This window comes from Anolis carolinensis, chromosome 2, assembly GCF_035594765.1.
Source record: "Anolis carolinensis isolate JA03-04 chromosome 2, rAnoCar3.1.pri, whole genome shotgun sequence".
Classification (NCBI taxonomy): Eukaryota; Metazoa; Chordata; class Lepidosauria; order Squamata; family Dactyloidae; genus Anolis; species Anolis carolinensis.
The window spans coordinates 84,717,825-84,740,367 of record NC_085842.1 but is presented as its reverse complement, the minus strand read 5'-3'; the positions used below and the strand labels follow the sequence as shown (position 1 = coordinate 84,740,367).

At 41.7% G+C, this 22,543-nt stretch overlaps 1 protein-coding gene across 1 annotated transcript in view; it reads right to left on the bottom strand.

Moving 5' to 3' along the window:
- slc38a3 (solute carrier family 38 member 3) overlaps window positions 1-22,172 on the bottom strand; it is a 110,533-nt gene extending 88,361 nt beyond the window's left edge. Inside the window, exon 1 of the mRNA XM_008105029.3 lies at window positions 22,016-22,172. The gene's annotated coding sequence lies outside the window, so the exon portion shown is untranslated. The remainder of the gene's footprint in view (window positions 1-22,015) is intronic.
- Between the last annotated feature and the right edge of the window lie 371 nt (window positions 22,173-22,543).

Below are 22,543 nucleotides of genomic sequence, written 5' to 3'. Positions count from 1 at the left end.
CATGAATATTAAAGTCCCCCAAAACTATGAGTTGTTGGGAGACCAGGGCCGAATTGGAGACCACTTCTGCTAGCTCGGACAGAGAGACTGCTGGGTCGCGGGGTGGACGGTACACCAGCAGAATCCCCAAGCTGTCTCGGGCTCCCACCTTCAGGAAGACACACTCAAACCTCGAAGACTGCGGAACGGCGCATCTGATCAGGGCGATGGACTGCCGAGCAATCACCGCGACTCCTCCTCCCCGCCCCCCAGCCCTGGCCTGCTGATGCACCCCGAAACCTGGTGGGCACAGCTGAGTGAGATTCACACCACCCTGCTCGTCCAACCACGTCTCGGTGATGCATGCCAGATCCGCCCCCTCATCCAGGATCAAATCCTGGATAACAGCTGTTTTACCGTTGACGGATCTGGCGTTCAAAAGCAGGACCTTAAGGCTGGGAGGTCTGTCCTGAAGACTACCACACCTATTCCTCTCCAGGGTCGCAAAAACTCTGTTGCGCTTCTCCCTGGGTCGAAAGTGACCGTTCTTCCTTCTCCCCCAAACCACCTCAATGAGACCCTGCCCGTGGAAACCCTCTCCCCCCTGGAGAGATGACTGATTGAGGTTGCCCATTGAAGGGGATAGTCAGCTGTCCTGAGATAGAAAATCACCAGCAATACTTGGTTGTTTAAAGGAGGGGCCTATCTCCGCTGGTGTAGGAGGAAAGGAGTCATCTAACAGATCATCATCTAGAATTAAGCATGTCTAGATTGGGCTGATGGTGATTGACACACAAATAAGTTTTCAGTTCCAAGATCAAGGAGTATAATGCAGAAAGAGGAGGCTCAGTGATGTATCAAGGGCTTAGAAGAAAGTGATGAGAGAAGATGCCCTTCAGGCATACAAAGGCTGAACAGGGAGTGCAAAATATGGGAAAAGGGGAGCCGATTAGTTGGTGGCAGGTTAGTGGCAGGGTGTGATGGAGGCCACATGAGTTCAATTAAAAAAAATCAGAGTATGTGTAAATGGGGCAAAAGAAAATTGGCGAATGTGGAACAATGGACCACAGGAGATAGGGAGCCATAAAGAAACAAGATAATATCACAGAAGGGAAAGAGATGTGGGAGACTGGAAAGGCACCTTTCTACTCGTCTTAGGCTGCCCCATGCTATCATGGTTTGTGATGGGCAATTTCTCAGAAGTCCCTCAGTGAAGTGAAACCACAGCAGCTTCCATAACCTTCACAATGTGAGTTCACAATTAGAGGACATCTTTGATGGAAAAAAGAAACAATTTCCGGTGGAAAGAGATTGCCAGTTCAATTAAGGCTTCTGGGACTACACAAAACCATCTTGAGCAGGAACTCAAGAGGGTGTGAGAAGAAAAGGTATCCGTAACTACTCACACTAGAGAGTCCATGATGCTTCCCCTGGTCTTATTTGCAGCATTTGATGTTATCTAGTGTCAAAAACTGGGCTGCTGAATGAGGTGCATTGTTGTAGTCTGTTTGTTCCAGCACTAGAGATTTAATGCAAATAAAATGAAGTGCAGAACAAAGATGCTAACAGGAAGGCTATAGTGGTCACTTTATTAGGTAAAACTTCTGGTCCACCGTGTATTACGCAATCCACCAGCACTGTTACAAATGCAATTTGAAGCACTGAGCTACTAGTATAATAACCTTTAGAGGGAGCAATATATCTTTGTTACAATCACTCCAAAGGCTCCCTTGAGTTGGGAGGTGATTAAATTGTCATAGTAATACAATTGCCACATGTGACTGCTTCATGCACTTGCAAAGGCATAACACATCTGCTGTTCGTTGCCTCGAACCTGCCTGCTGTAACAGCAAAAATCTTTGCTGGACTGTTATGTGGTTTCCATGCTGTATGGCCATGTTCTAGCAGAAAATAAAAGAGAATTAAATGGGGATGCCCCACATTGCAACACTGATTTAAATTAAGTAGCTATGGATCTGATCATCTTGCAGGATGAACCATTCACGCACAGAGCAGGATATTGGTTCGGTATACCAAACATGTTAAACAGTGGCAAGTTCACAAGATGGTATTGTAAAATATTAGAATTGGATGAAGTCTCAAAACAAGTCCTCAGGCAAGATAACTTAGATCTTGCACCATCCTACAGAGATGTTTGTCAGGAAAATCACTGCCTATAACTGCCAGTATTCAAGAAATACTGTACAGTCATCCCTTGAAATCTGCAATTTTGACATTTGCAGATTTAGTTATTCATGGATTCCATTTAAAATGTTTTTTCTATGAATCTCTAGGTCCTCCAGTGTGATTTCTTCCAGTCATGCTGCAGGATTCGATGGTCAGCTTCCAACACATGCCACTATAGATATTGCTTAGATAGTATTCAAACCTGCTCCCATAGTGTTGCAAAGCCAGTGGAAGATCTCCATACAATGATAACAATACTCTTTCCTCTTTAGGAGCTAGTGTTGATCTGGGCTCAGCCCCCAAGAGGGATTTGGTTTCAGAGAGTAGCACAGAAAGAATACCAACTCACATAGATTTCCCCTCTCACAGTGCTGGAGCAACAGGAGAAATCATGTCCCTACTAATGCTGTTTTCTTCTCAGCAGCTCGATACATACAACACATCTATCCACATGGGATACTTTCCAAGACCCCTCCCCCTCCCATGAATACCTGAAACTTCATATAATAGCAAATCCTATATTTTGACTAAACTTGTGCCAGAAGCATGCCATAGAATCGCACTGGAGGTCCTAGCAAGGCTCACAAATACTCCTGGAGGAGGGAATAGTTTTTGAAGCATGGGTAAGGGAAATCGTGGATATTGAGTTCATGGATAAGGGGGTCTTATACTCTTTAGCTCAGACATCTAAACATACATCCCTAGCAGCAAGGTTTTCCGTGAACAGGCACACAGTCTCTTATTCCTAAATGTCATTCAGTGAGGAACAAGGGCATTGTGAGGGATATTTTCTCCCTGTTTTTGTTATGGGCTTCTTAAAGGCTTGAGCTTGGCTGCTGGGGAAAGCAGGAAGCTGAATTATATGAACCTCTGTTTGACCCAATGGTTATTAACCCTAAATAATATATATCTTTAGGGTTTAAAAATGTACTGATGAGGAGGATTAATTGCCCTGAATAGGTATTTTTCTTTTCCTTCCATGCTAGTGGGACAATGAATCTGCTCCAGGTTTTAGTCTGAACTTCAAAGGAGTTACCCACAGTGTTCAACCCTATTCCCTAGATACATTCAACACTTTTGATAGCTTTTTAAAAGTCCAGTTTTAACCCTGGATAGGCATCATCATTCCGATCCAGTGACAGAACTAAGTAGCTACCATTATAGGCAAGAAGGCAAAACAAGCAATTTTAAGACAACAAAGGAAAATCATAGTAGTTCCATAATCCAAATGCATTGCAGAATTTGAAATGCAATCGGTTTCTGTGCATACACATCTGCACAATTGGTAATTTTTTATTTTTACATTTTAAGAGCTTGGAATTATTATATTTAGGACAGCAGCTTCAAGAATCATCCAGCTAGTGTTGCCAATAATCTTGCTAGCTGGGAGATCCTGAGAGCGATTGTCTTAAAGAATAGCTTTCCTGAGTTCGCTGTTTTCTAGTAGCCAAGGATCTAAACCATCACCTCTTCTTCTGCACAGGGTTCTGGTTCTTAGCTTTGTCCTATATTAAATGCTTCAGAGACATTTTTAAAGGAAGAAATAAAAGTTCTCTTCATGTTAGTCTTGACTCCAGGTAGTTGGCATCACTACAAAAAGACATGGGGAACTGTTTAGATAATCAGCCCGAAAGACCTCATTCGCTTGCATAGGGGTCATATTTACTCTGATACTTCAATGGAATTTGGAATCCATTAAAAATATAGCTAAGAGCAGGGGTCCCCAAACTAAGGCCCGGGGGCCGGATGCGGCCCTCCAAGGTCATTTACCTGGCCCCCGCCCTCAGTTTTATAATGTAATATTTTATATCAGTTTTAATAATATAATATATTGTATATACATATAATATTGATAATAATCTTATGTTATACAATATAATACTAGTAGTAATACCATATAATAATATTAATTATATGTTATATATTACATATTATATAATAGTATAGTGGTATAGTTCAATATAGTAATGTATAATGCTAATATTGTGTTACACTTTCCATTGAAATCCTAAAAGGTTTATGTTGGTTAAAATCGTTTTCATTTTTAAATATTGTATTGTTCTTTCATTGTTGTTGTTGTTGTTGCACTACAAATAAGACATGTGCAGTATGCATAGGAATTTGTTTGTATTTTTTTTAAAATGATATTTCGGCCCCTCAGCAGTCTGAAGGATTGTGGACCGGCCCTCTGCTTAAAAAGTTTGGGGACCCCTGGCTAAGAGAGTAGGAAAATTCCAACTAGAGGAAGAGAAGACACAGTGTCAATGTTGTATTTTAAAGTAATAGTTGTGTGTCCAAATGGACAACCAGTCCAGTTTTTTGGGCACCCAGTGGAGGGAGACAAATGGACACATATCAGTTAATCAGTAAACCATATGATCCTCATCCCTGTTTCAGTGCCTAAGTGTTTTAGGTTTTTTTTTATTTCAGGTATTTTCTGGTGGTGAACAGTATAAGAAAAACTGCTAGAAAACTAATATGGCTATATGTACTTGCAGATCATACTATGTTCCTCTACAAAAAAAAAAGGTTTCAATACAATATGAGTGACAGAATTCCATGAATGAGGAAAGGAAATTATATAATAAAAGAGTAATTTGGAAGCGGCCTCACTCTCCAGTATAGTCTCGGGCAAAAAGATACTGATGGAATTTGAAGCTAAATAATAATTTGTCTTCCCTCCCTCCTTTCCTTTCTCTCTGCATGTGCCCTCAAGTTTCCTGTTGACTTATGGTAGTCCCATGAATTTCATATGCTTTTCTTATGCAAAAACTACTCAGAGGTTTGATTGCTTTCTTTTAAAATATAGTCCACTGTATTGATGGTAGGCACAATCCAAGTAATAACCAGACCTGATTCTATTTAGCTTTCAAGATCAGACAAAATCTGGTGCCCATGGGAACAGTATCAATTTTATTATTTTCTCTGCTATAAAGTCTACTATTTCTGCTTTCTGTTTGCCCTAAGTTCAAAAACACTAGTCTCTAATTTCTTTCCTTCAAAAGACCACAGCATGTTCAAGCATCTAAAAACAAGTGCAAAGTTTTACACTGAAGAGAGGAATAACTCTACGCTAGAAAACAACCGTATCAATTTCCCAGCATGCGTGTGGCCATGTGGCTTGCTTCCTTGAGTCATTTAGGCACATCCTACCAATTAGTTCTCTGTGACTGAGGGCCTTGCAATTACAACACCCCTTTGCCCTTTCTTCCAAGTCTCTGTTTTGTATAACCCTGGAGTAAATCTGTCATCATGTGAACTATCTCAAAAGGTTTAATTGTGGGCAGTAAGATAAACAAATGAGTAGGCAGGATGAATATTGTCACAGACTGATATTTTGGGAATATGCTCCCTCTTTTAAGGAACAAAAGTGATATTACTGGGGGGGTGATGGATCATTCTTAACCTAATATTTATCTATCAACATTGCACTTGCAGATTTCATTTCTCCCAAGCACATTTTAAACTATCCTTCTAAACTCTGAAATTAATCATATGGTCCAATCCTATGTCTGTGATAAAGGATCTTACTTTGCTTCTTGAAATCCAATTTTGCTTGTAACTTTGCCCCATTTTCCAATTCTGAATGCCATATAGAGATTCCGTCCTCCATATAGTACCCATCATTACTGGCTCCAGACCACACTAGCTGGGACTATGAAGAGTTGGTAGTCAACACTGACATTCAACATTCTGAAGATCACAAGTTATAGATCCCTAAAATGATGGCTAAATCTTTTTCTACAATTGTACACTCATGGATTCTAGATTCCTTACATGTTGCAAAGTATGCTTGTCTGATTATTCTCATATTTTAAACTTTTCACCATAAGTATGGCTTCATAAGGATTTACCATATAATAGATGGGAGAGCCTCCTGACATCCCTTTTATGAAGAGGCTGGTGTCAGAATTTAATTTCTGGCCTAATTGCAACTACAATCCTAAGCATTTGTGTCTTGCAGTAAGACTCAGTGAGAATAGTAGGTTAGAGTATGGAAGGCAAAAGAAAAAGACATGTTGTTGTCTCCAGTAACTTCAAGTTCAGAATTAGCACCTAGCAATTTTTTAAATTCTAAGGTCCAGTAAATTATAAAATCACCAAGGAACCCGGACAGGCAAATTAAGTGACCAGAAACATGTGCATCTCTGGCAGATTAAGAATCTGATGTTCAGTGTGGAGTGGGAAAATATTTCTGGACTACAACTTTCAAATCCCCCTCCTACTAACATGGAAATTTCAGTCCAAAATATGGTAGTTACCTTTCCTTACTCTGGTCCACTGCTAGTCCTTCTCTCATCTTTAATTTTGGAAAAGTCTGATGCCTCATCATAGCAGCTCTAAAGTGATCTCAATAATACATTTCTGGGTGAAGAGGTCCATGCTTCTAGCTTCCTTGTTAAGCATAACTGGCAACATGAAGTGTCAAGAAAGGGAAGGGAGGGAGCACAAAAAATTGAAATGCTTTGGCATCTTCTCAGATAATCTCCATGAAAATGAAGTAGGAGTCAAGGGTGAGAGATTGCTGAATGAGCTTGCTCTCAAATAAGGAAATTATGAAGATGATATTTTCCTTCTCTTTTGATTTATTCAGTGATCTCATGCACAAATCTGTGGACATCAATCTGATCTCAAAGCAGAGGTCTTCAGCCTGCTGTGGTTAGAATGATTTGTCTCCGCGTGGAGTCACTGAGATATATGAAAGAAGAAAGCATGCTATGCTTCAAATCTCCATTTTAGGGCAGAATCACACATTTTGGGCATAAGCATGTCACTCAGGCCCCAGGGGCTGCTTTTCTTAGGGGGGAAAAGCAGCTTGAAGAAGTGAGCATGTGAGGCAGAAGTGCCAGCTGGTGGAATGGCTTAACCCTTCCCCCACCTGTCACTTTTCCAGTTCAAAACTGGCTTGCCAACCACTTTGCTCGGGCTGTGGTGCAGGCTGGAGAGCAGCTACAATGAATCACTGCAATGAATCACTCTGACCAGGAGGTCATGAGTTCGAGGCCCGCTCGGAGCCTGTGTTTGTCTTGTCTTTGTTCTATGTTAAAAGGCATTGAATGTTTGCCTATATGTCTAATTTGATCCGCCCTGAGTCCCCTTCGGGGTGAGAAGGGCAGAATATAGATGCTGTAAATAAATAAATTTGCAATCACTCCTTCCCATCTTCCTTCTAGAATTCATAAAGTGCATTTGGAGAAGAAAAGAAATGTTTGGCAAACTGGGATGGAGAAGAAACAACTTGAGAGCACAATTTAGAACAGGGAAAGAGTTAAAACATGCATGCGCATACATATGTATTCCCTCTTGTTTCAGTTCCTAAACTCCTTTCACTAATTGTCGCTCTTTGTGTGTTATATTTCATTAGGACTCAGGGTCCTGTCATATTATACAGTAATAGAACTTTGATTCCTATTTTATTGTCATGAAAACATTCTATGAAATCCCGTGAGTTTGCTTGAAGCATTAGAGCTTTCTGGATCAGAATTCTGATTGTTCCTCCTTGGATGCCACAGATGGAGAAACAGCAATCAAAGCAGAATCAAAGCACTGTACTTGTGTCATCTGTGGTGTGACGAAGGTTAGTGTCACCCAGTGCATTCATGATGTTACCCCCATGGGCTACCTCTGGTACCAGACTGTACCTCAATAATTTGCCAATATAAGTAACCAATATACTTGTATGTATATTGTTACAGGATGTGTAAACTGGGCATGCAAAAATGTTGTTATGGTCATATTTAACTGTGGGGGTATTTTTTATACAAAATAAAAAATTTCTGCTCAAACACTGCACAAAAATGTTATTTTGGTGTTGTCCCCTCTGATGGTACCATTCAATGTGATTTACACACACACACACAGACACACAGACTTGCCTAATGACACTACTGTGTGATGTAGTGAACAACTGGTACTGAAAGCATTTGCTCAACTTTTAAAATGGAAATGGCAAACTTTAAAATTCTTCAGACAACAAACCTCACAATCCAGCAGCTTCCTGGACATGACCAAGCTGTGTGGTATGTTCTGGGAGTTGTAAACCCAAAAGTTGTTTGGGAACACGTAACATTGAAATTGACATGCCATTAGTATTCCAAAATCAGTCTCATGGGAAGATGAAGATGTTTTCTATATTTAATTCTGATGTCAAAATGAGCCCCCGTATTATGCAAATAGCAGATACAGAAGCTTGATCTGAAATCGAGTCATTGGGGGTGGCATAAAATTAGATATAGGATTTCCCAATAGAAATCCTGATTTAGATTAGAGATCCCTGCCCCTGTTTTCTATGTTCTAATGTATGGTTTCTATGTTCTATGTATGGTTGTTGTTGTGTGCCTTCAAGTCATTTCAGACTTTGGGTGAGCCTACGTTTAAAACTGAGGGCAGGGGCCAGGTAAATAACCTTGAAGGGCCGCATCCGGCCCCCAGGCCTTAGTTTGGGAATCCCTGGTTTAGTCAGTCCCTTAATGTTACCGAGAGCTTGGAAGTTTGCCTCTGATACCAGAGGTAAAATCCACTCATTGTGGCTAATGGTTGGTGATTACTTTATCCTCTGTGAATTGGTCTAATCCCCTTTTAAAGCTGTCCAAGTTGGCAGCCATCATTACATTTTGAAGAAGTAAAACCCATCGTTTGTCTATGTATTACAGACAGAAATGCTTTCCTTTGTGTGTCAGGAACTCTCCACTATCCAGCTTCATTGGATGGTCCCAGATCAGAGTCGGCCCTAGGTATTTTTCAAGTGTAGGCGAACAGAATTTTGTCCCCCCCCCCCCCCAAACCAATCACTGAAAAATAAAAGCGTTGGATAAGAAAAAATGTTGGATAATAAGGAGGGATTAAGGAAAAGCCTATTAAACATCAAATTACATTAAGATTTTACAAATTAAGCACCAAAACATCATGTTTTACAACAAATAAACAGAAAAAGCAGTCTCGAATGCACCCCCATATGTTTTGCGCCCCAAGCGACCGCTTAATTCACCTCATTGTTGGACCGGCTCTGTCCCAGATTTTAAAACTGAGACATAGGAATACAAAGGGGTTTCTGGGTCTAACTGATAGAAAGATGTTGGTCGCAGAAGCTTTCATAAATTTAACTTTATTAGATGCATAGAATGAAGTCACACTTATAACCTGTTTAAGCAGATTGTATGTGTGAAAGCAATAGAAATGGAAAATGTATGGGTGGTAGAACTGCTAGTGGAAGCTGACCATAGAACTGTGATGGGAGAATGCTTCTCTAGGCATTGCTGTGTCCTCCAACATGATTCTTTGATATTCAAAGCTCTTTGCGTATAAGAAGAGCTTTCAAGGAACGTGTGTAATGATTGGATGTATCGTAGAAAGAACAAACCCCAAATGTTGGGAGATTCATACAAAAGCTCAAAGAAAATCAAGGGGTTTTATTCAAACTTTTTGGAACATTCAGTACTTTTCTTAAAACTATACAAGACAAAAGTGAGAAACCAGCTTTCAATTTTAATCATTTTGTAGACACTAGAAAAGGCAGGAATAGTGTGCTATCTTGTTATCTTATACCAGTAAAATGCTTTGTGTTTACACACCTGCACATATGCACTTTAAGAAAATATGAGCGTTTGGGGGAAGCCAATTTATAATTTTCAAATAATGCAAAAACTTTTTAGTGGCTTCCTCTCTAATATGCTTTGATGGTCTCACATGTCTCATCTTCTACTGCACGGGTTTCTACGTTTGAATTCAAATGAGCCTCAGATTTCTCTCTGAAGGCTTCTGTACAAATTTTATAGTTTAAACCGTGGCCCGAAATGCTTCCTGACTATTCAATGTGCAACTGACAATGGAAACAACATGCCCTACAAAGTAGCAATTAGATCTTGGCCTGGACTGCAGACTATCAGCTTCTCTGTTGCTAATGACCATTTGTTGTTGCGTGACTTCCAGGCTGACATACCAGGCCGGCAGAAGGCCCTGCATTTGCCCAGGACCGTTGCTCCAGTTCCTTCCTTTGCTTACAGGAGCCAAAGTGGACACTCCAATCTGGAAAAACACAAACCCCATTCTCGTGTCCCCAGATGCCCTCTGGGAAGGAAATACAGCAGCTCACTAATTGTGGCGTGCGGCAATAATGGCTTGTAAGAGGATGGACACAAACACTGTGGCTCATATGACAGAGCCTGCAAAAATTCTGGAAGATAATGGGAAAAAACTGGGAAGCTCTCTTATAAAACTCTTTAGAGAATTAAGGAGACCCTAAAACTACTAGTATATAGTCCTAACCCAAAATGAAAGTGAGAGAAGTGATCCACATATTACACAATGAATATAAAATACTAAGATTTTCCTAGAAACACTTTCTGATTGGCAGTTCCTAGGGCTGAATCAATCAGTGTTCTTCCACTGTTAACTACAGATCAAACTGTTCTTTCAGTCTACGGTTTTCTATAATATGCTAGGGCCATGGTAAGCCTATGGCTTAAAAGTTGAATTTTCTTCTTTACAAAAATGCTTGTCAGATCTCCAGCTAGATCAGGAGTTCCCAGCCTTTGTTTGACCAGGGACCACTTGACTAGGGATCACTTTGACCAGGGACCACTCTCCAGCTTTAATACCAAAAGGGTTATGAATCAGGTTTTGGTCAACTTTAGATTCGGTTTGGTTAGCTGGTGTAATGATTCAGAAAATTGCATTGGATAGACCACATCAGCTCTAGAATATTAAATATGGCTTTCTGTGGGCAAGCAGATGGTGACTACTGTATGACATATGTTCTGTATCAGAAACTTGAGCTGATCTGGTCTATCGAATACAATTTTCTGAATCAGCACCCCAAATAACCACATGAACAGGCCTAAAAATGAAGACACTAAGGCAACACTTCCAGGCAACACATGAAACAGCTCCGCTCAGGGGGAGGGAGGAGGAGAAGCAGCAGTCAGGAGGCTTTTTGTCGTGCCTTTCATGGTTAGTCAGCCTCTCCCAACTTCCCCATTGCCTCAGCACTATAAGAGGGCTTCACGAAACCAGTTGCTCTCATTGCAACGGTGTAGTAACACTGAGGCCGCAGACCATATTTTAGTTCTGGGGAACCACTGGTGGTCCACGGACCACAAGTTAAGAACCACTGAGCTAGATCAAGCCCAGCAGGTAGCTGTCCAAACTTTTTTTGAAAACATACAAGGAAGGATACCAAACCACCTCTCTAGTCAATTGATTCTATTTCCAAATGACATGTACTGTCAAGAAACCCCTTCTGATGTTCCATCAAGATCTATATTTGGTCCTACTCTCGGAGGCAGTAGAGAACAGGCCTTGCATCATTGTGGCCCTTCTCTGAACTTGCTTCAACTTGCCTATATCTTCTTTAAAATGAAGGGCTCAGAGCTGAACATAGTACTCCAGATGGGTCTTGACCAGTACAGAATGTTGTGGGACTTATCTTAGAACTGAATCGTCTCTTAATACAGGCTAAAACAGCAATTTTTTTTGCTAAATTATTACACTGCTCATGTTCAACATTTAAAGCTACAGACAATGCGGTCGCTGTTACTTGGTTTTGGTCTAAAATTATTTAGCCACTTGTGCTCCCTCTATTTTATCACTTTTATACTTATTTATGCAATGGTTTTGACACAAATAAAAAAAGGTTCAGCTTTTGAACAACAACTGCTGCCCCTTTTCTTTGGATGCAATGTAGGCATTCAAAGAAAAGGGGCAGCAAAGTTATCAAGGGAATGTCTAAAAGTTCTAAATGTGAACAGTTTTTAGTGTCTTGCTCTCTACAATGGTCAAAATTTAGTAGAAGAAAATTTCACCAGGGGAGAGCAGAATTCTGATTTTGAGAGGAACAATATCCTTATCCCTCTCTCCCCATAACTAAACTCTACTGTAAGCTCCTGACACATTTGCCCTGGATTTTTTTGTCTGCATTTGTTTTAAAATATATATATTTTCAATGTCTGTATGATTTGATTATTTATTTATTTTACCACATCTTTTAAAATTTTTGCCTAAGCTGCCTTGAGTTCTGGATTTGGAAAAAGACTCGAAACCATCACTACCCTCAGAACAGCATCTGATAAAAGAATCATCTGTACTAATCTAAATGAATTCTGTTCAAGAACCACATCTCTGGTCCCTACTCAACACAATCGCAGAACTATGGAAATCCTGGGATTTGCAATTTGGTGAGACACTAGAGCTCTCTGGTTGAGAATGCTAAATGTCCCTCACACAAGCGCAAACTCTAACATTTGTAGGCAGCTAAAATTGAATGATAGTACTATAGTTGTGCAATGTGAAATAACCCCAAATTCCAAATGCTTCCGCAATGTTCCTGTGACAAGCTGTCCATAGCACCAAACCAAATACAGAAATACGCTTTTTCTACTGCCCTGTCTCTACAAAGGCATTTGCCCCAACAGCCTTTTCCCACTTATGCATCAACTTTTCCCAGCTGGTGTTCTGTTTCTGTTTTTAAAATGATACCTTCTTCTCTGAAAAAGCAACTCTTCCTGTGGTGTTGGTAAGGAGCTCCCAATGCCAGGGAGAAAGCTGAGCAGAGTTTGCAAAAAGGCTTTAGTGAAGCTCTAAAAAGAAAAAAAAAAAACATAAGTGTTGCACTTCCAAGCATTGTAATAATTTAAAGAAGGATTTTTAATGAAAGCATGTTAACAATGAGTGTTCTCTCTGAAGATGTACTTCAACTGCATTGCCTGCTGAGCTATGACACTGTGTAATTGAGGTGAATGAAATGGAGGTAACGGGAAATAACTATCTGGGTAAGAAATGAGGGGTCACAGCAGGGGACACCTCCACATACGGCCACAAGCCACCCATTTCTGTACAATAACTAGAAAACGCATTGCTTCATCACCTTGCCAGGCATAACACAGCTTTGAAAACAGTGCCCTGAGACAACAAGTCAATCTTGTGAGCTAAGGGATTTATTTATTTACACATCCGCCAAAGAAAATAGTCCATGTTGGAATTGCTTATGTGCCTCCAGCTGCATTGTTTTGGATGCTGCCTAGAAAGAAGATCTGGCCTTTCCACCAGGATGCAAAGTCAGCCCTCCACCTTAGGGACTTCCAAGTATATTCCTTCCATATAGGACATATTTTTAAAGAAGCCAAGTGCAATGCAAATAACCATTTACTTAGATGTCCAACAGGAACTCAAATGTAGGGACAAAAGTATTGCATGAGTAGTACGAATAATAGAATCATAGAGTTGAAAGAGACCCCATGGGCCATCTAGTCCAACCACCTGCCATGCAAGAAAGGTACAATCAAAGTACCCCTGACAGATGGCAATCCAGCCTTTGTTTAAAAGCTTTCAAGGAAGGTGCTTCCACCACACTCTGAGGCAGAGAGTTCCACTACTGAACAGTTCTTACAGTCAGGGTGTTCTTCCAAATGTTCAACTGTGATCTCCTTTCCTGTAATTTGAACTCATTACTCTGGGTCCTACTTTCCAGGGCAGCTGAAAACAAGCCTCTTTTGAATGCTGCTAGCGAATACTCCAGAAGACAGGAGAATACTATGTCCAGTTCTGGAAAATGCAATTGAAGGGAGATGTCAACAAGCTGGAAAGCGTCCAGAGGAGGGCAACTAAAATGATCAAAGGTGTGGAGAACAAGCCTTATGAGGAGCGGCTTAAAGAGCTGGGCATGTTTAGCCTGCAGAAGAGAAGGCTGAGCGGAGACATGATAGCCATGTATAAATATGTGAGGGGAAGTCACAGGGAGGAGGGAGCAAGCTTGTTTTATGCTGCCCTAGAGACTAGGACGTGGAACAATGGCTTCAAACTACAGGAAAGGAGATTCCACCTGAACATTAGAAAGAACTTCATCACTGTGAGAGCTGTTCATGAGTGGAACTCTCTGCCCCAGACTGTGGTGGAGGCTCCTTCTTTGGAGGCTTTTAAGCAGAGGCTGGATGGCCATCTGTCGAGGGTGCTTTGAATGCGATTTCCTTCTTCTTGGCAGGGGGTTGGACTGGATAGCCCATGAGGTCTCTTCCAATGCTATGATTCTATGATTCTTCCTTTCACATATTTATACATGACTATCATGTCTCCTCTCAACCTTTTCTTCTGCAGGCTAAGCATCCCAAGCTCTTTAACATACTCCTCATAGGGCATGGTCTCCAGACCTTTGACCATTTTAGTTGCCCTCTTCTGGACGCTTTCCAGCATGTCAATATCCTTCTCGAATTTTGGTGTGGACAGCCAAAGAGCTCCAGGGATGCTGCAGGGATGTATAGGGGCAGCTTCAATTTGGTTTACCCCCAAATTAATCTGGAAAGTATATACATGGCCTTAATTTTTCCCCTATATGGTTCCAACTTGCCTCCCTTGTAGAAAGCTGGCTTCCCTTCATGAGATACTAGTACTGATCATTATTTGTGTGGGATCATCAGTCACTCAGTAGGACTTAACTCCTTTTCCTTATCTTGTCATACCAATTTGGGGAGATGGCAGCACTGATAGAAATAAGAAGTGCATTAAAACGTAACCAGTGTAATAATGCTATAACAGAAAATTATCAAATGAAAATAATTGACAGAAGATTCAGAACAGACCAAAAGGTTAAAAAGGGTTGCTGCCACAAGCCATACTAATAGTCACTAATTTAGACAAGTTTGTAAGAAAGCCAGATCAAGGATGATACGTCTATCTCAGACTTTGGATTTTTTTTTTAAATGTAAATATAATCATATTATAGATAATACAGAAAACTGTGACGTTCTAACCATGCTTCAAATTTTAAATAAAGTTAAATATATTTTACTCTTTTCTCCATTATTTTGGGGTGACAGGAGACAAATTCCACTCAGTCCTGTTTCTGTAGCTCCAAACTACAGCACAAAATCCTGCTCTTCCAGGTAGAACTATGTTGCCACATTTGTCATGAAAATATGAGAAGAGGACAGCATGTTGGTGTTTGCCTTTAGAAACAGTAAAAAGGGGAAAAGCTTCCAAAAAGTGAAAATAAGTTTTAAAGAAAGTTGCACAAAATGGAGCAACCTCACAAAAACAGTGAGGAAGCATCCATCCATGATACCCGTAGGATCATGCATCATCAAGAATTTTAAAAAAATCCGTAAGTAGAACAAAATCCAAAAATGGGTAATGCCTTTTTATTAGGACCACTAAAGAGTTACACAAGTTCTGTATTAACTAGAGCATTTCAGACCTCTTCATTGGGGATTGATGGTAACAGAAAATGAAAAACAAAATAAAAATGAAATTGGATGAGGCACTTGGCTGAAGTACAGATTCAGCTTTACTTTGTTTTTGCTTAATAAAGAGTCCTGTGGATCTCAGAAGTTCATCCCATTGATCTATAACTTTTCTAACACTTTAATGATCCTGATAAATGTGATTACCTCTGATTTTGGTCTTTACTGCAAGAGACTGGCAAATGAGCTGTATTTTCTAAAGTATGAAATATTTCAGCCCATTCTCCCCAGCTGAGCCAGAAACAAACCACATGAAAGAGCTCCATTTTGCTTCTTGTGACTAGGAGAATGCCACATTTAAAAGCAGCGGGCATACCAAGTCCTTAGCCCTGGCTGTGCCACTTCGCATCACACCATTCTGCAGTACCTGCCAGTGAAATGGGGATGTGGATCAGTGCCTGCAGGGATGACGTGAGAATGAATGAATGAGCATGAGGCTCTTAGAGATGATCAGATGACATGAGGCACAGGAAGAGCTGTAGGGAATCACTAGTAACCGTTCTAGCCTCCAACATGAACCTTTTATTGTTTCCAAGAGCAAACAACTGCATCCTTGTCTGGGGGCAAAGCAGGCAAATGTTTCTAAGTATTCCTGTCACACTAGTCTTTACAAGATAAAAGAATTTTTTGGCACTCAGACTAGAGCCCACAGAGGGGATCCCATTAACAACTTGAGGAAAGACTGGGTGTTTACGTTTCTAGGATAAATCCAATGACGCACTCAGATGGAAGTGACAAAGTGATCTTTCTTTGGCAGAAATGGAGTAGGTCAGTAGATGTAGTTTCCATGTGAAATAACTAGATTCTTTTGTATGCTGAGGGCACCAAGACTTGGCTTGATTGGGTTTCTGTGACCTTAGCAAATAAATGACAACTAGAAATTCAACAGGTTAGACTCCCCTATCACTACATGCCAGATAAGGTTGAATTTCTGCCTGTTGCACATCTTCAAAGGCACAAAGACTATTCCAGGGGGTTAAAATGTAATGATATTTACCTTAACTCCTAATTTGGGAGCCAGAATAAACTAACATTGACTTACTATGCTTGATATCACTAATGGTTACCTTTCCATGATATCAAAGATTTCACATTTGTACCCTTTCCTTGGAATATATGAGGCTTCACTTTTGTTGCTTGTTTGATTATTCTCCTGGCAAAACAAAACCACATACATGGGCTCTTCATCATTACAAGAACCTATCATTTTTGCTCCACCACATATATTTTTGCTGTTCCATTCCCAACCCAATGAGAAAGCATTGGGTTGGGACTTCATTACATCAATTTCAGCAAAAAGAAAAAAGAAAATAGAGATAAGTCACCTAAGGTTGTCAGTATTGGGGTTGGTAGGTGAGAGGAATGAAGACATTGTTCCCAAATAAACATAGTAGTAGTAGTAGTAGTAGTAGTAGTAGTAGTAGTAGTAGTAGTAATAACAATAATACACTTTATTTATATTCTACCCTTCTCCCTGAAGGGACTAATATTACCCCCTATGAATTTTTTTGCATTCTCCAAATGTTTAACCTTACAAAAAAATTAAGACACTGGAAACTGATCACACCTTGACAACATATATTTACTATGTTCACATTGTCTTGGTAACTTTGTCCCCTTTCTTTGAATGCCTAAACTGTTTTGAAAACTTTCCACTGATGCTTTCAATTATAAAAATGCAAGAAAATGAGACTGAAGAAAATTTTTGTGGAGGGACAGAATTCAGGAGTCAATGCCTTCATTTTGCTCCCCCCTTCCCATAGATTCCCCTTCTGGAGTTAACTCAAATTTCATTCAAATTCATACACCTGGCACATGTTCACATGTTCACATATGCAGATACATGCACACACATATGCGTACATAACTGCAAGGGAATTGTCAGACAGCTTTACAACCATTCACATGCCCAAAAGGATGTGTTTTCTGGCCTCATACTGAAATCCTGATCTGACCTTATAGTGAAAGCAACCAGCATACTATTTTATCCCCGTCTGAATGTACTTCAGCAAAAAAATAAAAATAAAATAAAATATATGGTACCATGAAGCTTCTGATACTTGGAACAGACCACTCCTTACTCCATACTGCATTATACAGAGGGAATAATGTATTTTATTTTTAAAAGAAGACTTCTAAAGAAGGAAAAGGCTGCATTATTTCAGTTGTATGTATTACATCTGGAGGCAATACTATTGCAGATTTGACTTTGCTGCCCTTCCCTGCCCTTCCTGTCCATAGAATAACTCACTCCTTAGACCGTGCATCCATTGGGTCCATACACACCTTTATTCTGACTGAGGGGATATAAGGATCTACTGATAGTAGGGCTGAGCAGCCCACCAACAGAGAATGCAATGTGCTTCCTGCTGTGACCAAAAATGCATCAATAAGCTAAGCTCTATAAATACTCTCCTATAGGCATGCCCCATTGCTTGCCACAGCTAGTCTCTCCCCTCGCCTGCTCTCCTGCAGGATTCCCCACCCCTTTCCCAGGGACTGAGAGCATGGCAGACTGCCCATAGCCATAGTAACAGCTAGAGTCTCCCAACCCAGGACAGAGACAGAGCCACACACAAATGGCAAGGTGGTGAAACGGAAGGTTTTTCAGGCTCAAAAGAAAAACAACTAAAAATGCACACAGGGTGGGAAGGGGGAAGCTCTTATATCCCAACTTGAAAATGCTACGCTGAATCCTAGGGATGTTAAGGCTCTACCGAGTTCACATTTAAACCAGAAGGTCCTGATATTTGATATGCTGTGCAACAGTTTTCAGAGCTAGGAAACACATGTCATTCCCTGGCCCAATTAAAAATTAAAGCTGGAAAACGTGGTGTTTGGTTGGTTTGAATGCAAATACCCAGCAAATGCAAGAGCAGTTCTTAACTCCTGATAACTCACCACTCAATGGACAGCACTTTCAAAGATTTTATCATAAGCAGTGCATTATGTTCAAATATGGATAAAGTGGTCTTAGTCATGAAATCTGAACGTCTCATTGCACTTAAGACAATTTGTGAAGCTTTACAGCCTTCAAGAAGATTTTATCAGAGAGAGATTGACCCACCAGTGTAAGATTTATTCCTAAATGTAACTCCATAATAGTTTGCCTTTCCGGTCTCAAAAGAGCTAGCTTTTCTTACAGCCTAGTAGACACATATAACTATTTCCATAATGTCCAGCCCAAATCTCTTTCAGTATGGCTTTCCCAAGGCCATCAAAGTGTGATTTAAACTATTAACTCCCCAAGTTACACTCTCAATGGTTGTGTCATCCATCTCTCAGACTTGCCAAAATGTAACTCTGAAAGGAAACTGCGGAGGTCACCCAGGCCAATGTTCTGGGACCAAGGCATGAAATCAAACATCTGAATTATCCTTTAACTAATTTTCTATTTTTGAATTTACTCTCATATTACTTAATTATTTAATATGTATTTGCTTATTTAGTCATCGACTAAAGACATAGCAAACTCCAACTTGCAGCAGAAGTTGGCTTATAAATACAGAGCTGAAACAACAAACTCCATAAAGAAATTAATAGTATTTGAATTGAGGAGAAGATGGTCAAGGGTCTTGATTATTTCAGATAAATATTCACAGACAGCCATTAGTGGTCTAAAAATGTGGCCCCCAAACAATCAGAGAGGTTCTTCGTGGTCATGAGAACCCCAGAAATAACTTTCCTCATGACATGAGGAGGTTTGCCCATTCCACCTGTGCTCCCAGTCCTTCACCTTAAATGAAAGACAGAGCTGGCTGTGACAAGTTACCATCTTTAAACTAACTGGAAACTCTCAGGTGTGTTGGAATCAATGATGGCTTCCACATTTGGGTTATGAATCAGTACTGGGCTTTAGTCTGCACATCAAAGGAACTATCCAAGGTCCTGAAAACTACCCCACCAAATACGTTCATCACTTTGAATAGCTTCTTTAAAATTCAGACTCCAACCCAAGATGGATTTACCATCCTACAGAAACAGTAGAGTCACCAACTAGCGCTTGGTAGTGGCAGGTACTATCCCATTCCATGTACTGTAGTGAAACTAATTTGCCAGTCTAGTCAGGTTCTGTATATAGAATTCAGAGCAGAGATTGTTGTTTACTGCAAGTGGTAAAACATTTGTGATTAGTGCTCCCTTGTTACTTCTACTGAGAGCACCAGAGATATAAGCCAAACTGAAAGTCTCCCCCGACTTCTCAAACAGCTAGTTTCCTCTCCATGTTTAAAGGACACGATTAGAGATGTTTCATATATGCACACCACTGACTTGAAAAGGACTGACATGAAGAAGTAAGCATTGAAGATCCTGCTCAGGGTAGGGGGTTGGACTGATTCAGGGGTGAGTAAAGTATGCCACTGGAGTTGATTGGGATTCTCCCCAAAACTGTATCTTTTCTGTACACGTGTGTGGATTTTCTCTCTGAAAGTGTTAGGAGGTAAATGCATCTTTTAAATAGATCACACTCTACCTACACATTTTAATGTAAAATAAAACACCTACTTTTCAAAACCACATTTGTGCTGTTATTGTTGTTTTTAAGGCCCCCAGATCTCGTGAATTTGCCTGCCTCTGGACCTGTTGTGATGCCTACAAGTCATTTCTGACTCATAGCGACCGTAATCGGAACCTATTCATGGGTTTTTGCTGGCAAGATTTAATCAGAGCGGGCTTGCCACGGCCTTTCACTGAAGATGTGAGCGTAATGTGCCTGAGGTTACGCACTGGGTTCCCATGACCAAACAGGATTCAAACCCTGTTTTCAAGGATCCTAATCCAATGCCCAAACTGCTACACCATGCTATCTCTCTTTTTCCTGGCCTAGATGAGTGTAAAGTTCCAGTTCTATGCCTCTATGAGCCTGTGGTGACTTGATGCACAAAGACAGATACCGTGCTTTCATAGCACATAACTATGGGTCAACTACACACTGGAAGTATAAGAAGCACCATCTACCTCCCTGCTGAATCCTAAAAATTGTTGTTTAAAGACAGTGGTAGTGTCTGCCCGATGACAGAAGTGGTGCCCTGTGTGGGGGCAAGGTTACCCTAAGACACACTAGTCTAAATCCTAGATACTGGAGCCTCGAGTGGTGCAGCAGGTGAAACCGCTGAGCTGCTGAATTTGCTAACAGAAAGATTGGCGGTTCAATTCCAGGGAGTGTGATGAGCCCCCGTTGTTATCCCCAGCTTCTGCCAATCTAGCAGTTCGAACACATGCAAATGTGAGTAGATCAATAGGTACTGCTCTGGCGAGAAGGTAACGGTGCTCCGTGTAGTCATGCTGGCCACATGACTTTGGAGGTGACAACACCGAATTGACTTAGAAATCGAGATGAGCATCAACCCCCAGAGTTGGACACGACTAGATTTAATGTCAGGGGAAAACCTTTACTTTTTTAATCCTCATGAAGCATGTTCTTTCTTACTTGTCTATTATATTGTTTAGTAGAAAGTTTTTCCATTAGCCAGATGTTCCAACTTCTTTTTCACCAGTTGTTGTCCCAACTAGGGTGGACCCACTATATCATTTTATTAAAAAGTAGGTCAACATTTATTGCTGCTGTTGTTATTTATTAGATTTATATGCCCCACTTTTCCCACCTTTTTCTCTTGACAAAGCAACACTTTCTCAAATCTCATTTACTCCTGTGGTCTAGCCAGACAAAACCCCTAATTCACACTTAGAACAAGACCTTTCTAGAGGACCAGCTATTGCGAGACTCTTCTAATCTTGGGATTCAGTCCCCAGACTAAAATCCAATTTATCAAACCCCTTGGCTAGTCATCAATGAAGAGAAATTCTGTCCCCCTTCTGAGATGTTGGACACTTGTGGCCTTGGCCACAAAGGGGCATTGCCAGAAGCATATAATTGCTGTTGAAAACTGGCAGCCTGGGGGTTTCATGATGGGAAGGGAGGGATGAAGCCATTTCTATTTTAAAAAATCTCAGTTCTTTTCTGACATAATGAGAGCAGGAAGCTAAAGCGGTATTTATAACTTTTTTTAGAAGAAAAAGTGAGAAAAGTTCCCAGGGAAACAAAAATATAGTGAAGTGGCACAACTGCGTGGGAAGAGAAGAGAAGGGAAGCGCGTGAAAGAAGTCAGCCACTGCCTCCCAACCTCCCAACCTCCTCCCAACCTTCCCCACGCATGGACCAAACCCTCTCCTCTGCCCCCTCTAAAAAGAGGCGAAGGAGTCTTGAATGAGAAAATATGGGAGATTTTTAAAAAATGGAATAAAGGCTACTTTATTTTTGTCACCATCTCGGTCCAATCCTCGGTTTCTCCTCCGGCTAAACTCCTGACACGCTTAGCCCGACCCACGCGGGTATTAAGACTCAATACGGCTAGAGAGGGTGGCAAAGGACGGAAGGGCCTCCGGCAAAAGGGGTCCAGGAGGGCGAGTAGGGGTGGAAGAGAGGGAAGGGAGGGGAAGGGGTGGGAGAAAGGGAAAAGAAGGGCGCAAAGCGGGCGGGAAGCTGTGCCATTGAGCTCGCCAGCCCTTCCTTGCTAAGCCTCCGCCGCCGCCGGGTGTGCGGAAGAGCGCCCGCCTGCCCGCCCGCCCGCCTGCCTGGATCCGCTTGGGTCCCTCCGGGGCCAGGCCCGTGTGCCTACCGGCGCCTGCAGCGGAGCGACCTTCTTTCTCCTGGGCTGAGCGGACCCTCTCCTGGCTGGTGCGTCCTTGGTGGCGGGCGTCCCTCTCTCCGGCGGCCCCTTGCGAGAGTGTGAGCCCATAATCCCCAATGGAGGGGCAGATTAAGGCCCGGCGGGACCGCCCCCGCGCCGCCCTCCAATCTCCGCGGCCGAAAGGGAAGCGTCACCAAGCCCCCCTCGCCTCGCCCCGGACCGGCCGCCCAGGACAGGAGCGGAGGGAGGGAGGGAGGGAGGGAGGAGGGAGCGGCGAGGGAGGCGCAAGAGAAGAGCGCGCCCCCGGACCAAGAGCGCTCCTTCCCTGCGCGCCGCCGCGGAAGTTTGCCCAACTCGCCGCGCAAAGCTTGCGCTCCCAGCCAGGCGCGTCGCCTTCCCCAGCACAAAACCCCGAACTGGCCGCAGGTTCAGCCCGAGCGCCGATGCGCTGGGGATGGGACTCACTCCCAGGAGAGAGAAAAACACCCCGGTGGTCCCCCGTGGCTCCCTAAGACT